Below are 2,246 nucleotides of genomic sequence, written 5' to 3'. Positions count from 1 at the left end.
TGTCATTCTCCTTTTCTGTGAGCACATCTCTGCCACAGTGACCATGACACCTGCTCTCCCTACATCCTCATTTGTGGAATACAAAAGGGTGGTGGGTATTAATTCCCTTCTCCAATCTTGGATCTCTGGTATTGTTTATCAGTCTCCAGTATTCTTCTTCATCCCTACTTTTCAGTTTTACTCCCTGGAGATCTAGTAACAATCCTAACACTTTGTTGTCAGGCAGATTTCCTAAAGAATGCCCTTAATTGAAACAAAATCCAGACAAAAATTTCCATGAGAAAGAATCATGCCAGAGCTTCAACAATCAACACATAAGAACTGAAAGAGAACTAGAGGTATTACAGGATGATTACTTTTCAAATTCCTGGTGGACCCTAATGAAACCAAATAAGGACAGAAGAGCGGGAAGTTCAAGAGAGAAACAGCAGCACGCGACCGACTTGAGAATGAAATTTTGCTATTTTGATAACCTTTTAGAACATCTGTTCTCAAACTTTTGGCCTCACTCTTAGACTCTTAATATTTGTGGAGGACCCCAAACATCTTTTGCAGGTTATTTATATCAATATTTGCTGTATTAGAAATTAAAACAGATTCTCAGAGCTGCTTCTGCTTTCAATCTGTTACAATGTGTTGTTTTGGTTACAGTATATAAAGAAAATTTGGCCTCATTAGAATAGGTAATTGGAAAAGAGAGGACTATTTTAATTGCCTTTCAGATAATTGTGAATAGTCTGATGGCACCAAACCTTGGCAATGGTAGTTTCTTAAAGGTTAGCAGCAATATGGGATCTGGAAATATGACCATGAACTTCTCATACTCTCTACACTCATGAGAGAATAAGAGTGAAAATGGCAAATAACATCTTCGTGTTATTAGGCAAATAATGTTGACCCTGTGGAAGCCCTGAGACCCCCTTGGGATTCCCAGTGGCCCTGGTACCATACTTTGAGACAAGTCGTTTTAGAATCCCCACAAGGAGACTACATGACTCTGACACGGAATGGATAGATTCAACTGTAGTGTAAAATACTGTGTATTATCACCTCTGTCTCTAAAAGACATGTTTTTCACTAACTAGAAACTATGATAGGATTGTGAAGCATTAAAGTTGAAAGAAACGTTGAGAGATCATCCCATTCGGTTCACTTGTTTTTAAGGTGAGGAAAGTGTTAAAGAAGGCCAGGGCTGAGTTACATGGTAAAACTGGAGCCACTCTGCTAATTTGGGGACACAGACACACAATCTGTCCCCTTTGTGGATTGTGGAAAGAATACTGGGCACCTTAACTGTGTAGAGTATTTTTACTGCCTCAGTTACTCTTCCCACACACCCCGATGAGGAAAACAACACACCCTGGTGTTACTATAATTCTTTAAATCCTAGAGGAGCAAAAATCCCTTTGTTTAAAAAAAAAATTGTTTCATTTTCCAGCCATACCCATTGGTGTACATCTGATCTTAAAAGAAGCCATCTTAGAGTTCTGAATGGCAGTTAATCTAAAGGAAAAGTGAGTAAAAGTTAAGCCAAACACCTTTTTGTTATATAGTCTGTGAAAATACCATCCTTGAACTTGCACAGTCCACAGCCTGCGCAGCCATATGTGGCATCCCTCTGCAAACTTCCAACAATGTTAAAATGTTTATGAAAAAGCAAGACGCAAAATTAAACCTTACAGAGGATCCCAATGGTGTGAAAACATAATGCTCCTGTGTGGTTTGTCCGGCAGATTCATTCCCAGTCTTACCACTCTGAGTCTGTTCACGCACCATGTTCGAGGGATCAACAACCTCACACCACTGGCTCATAGTGAGTTCACCTCGAACTAAAACTGATTAAGTTTCTTTCACATTCCATGTTCAGTCCTCCTATCCCTTTCTCCCCATGCTTTCCCCACCACCCCAGAGTCCGAGAGTTTTCAAGCTATGTCTTGCCAAAACACAGAGGTCTTAAAGAAAGGTGGGGAGGAATTGGAAGGGGGTCCCCAAGTCTTCCACTCCCATCCCAACCGGAACAGGTTTTATCTTACATATGAGAATTCGGGTAAGGTTTTATCTGATGGAAGTATTATATGGTAAAATAAATCTAAACCTCATCACCATAGCTTAAAACGGCAGGTTGATTTTAGGGCCTCCATGTAGCTTTACATTCTCTTTCTACTAAATGATCTCTTGGCTTCAAACCAGCGTTCCAACTTCTTGGTATCTTTTCAATTCTGATTTTTCCATCCGCCATATTTTCT

The sequence above is a fragment of the Lynx canadensis genome, chromosome F1, assembly GCF_007474595.2.
Source record: "Lynx canadensis isolate LIC74 chromosome F1, mLynCan4.pri.v2, whole genome shotgun sequence".
Lineage (NCBI taxonomy): Eukaryota > Metazoa > Chordata > Mammalia > Carnivora > Felidae > Lynx > Lynx canadensis.
Note: the sequence above shows the minus strand (reverse complement) of the source record.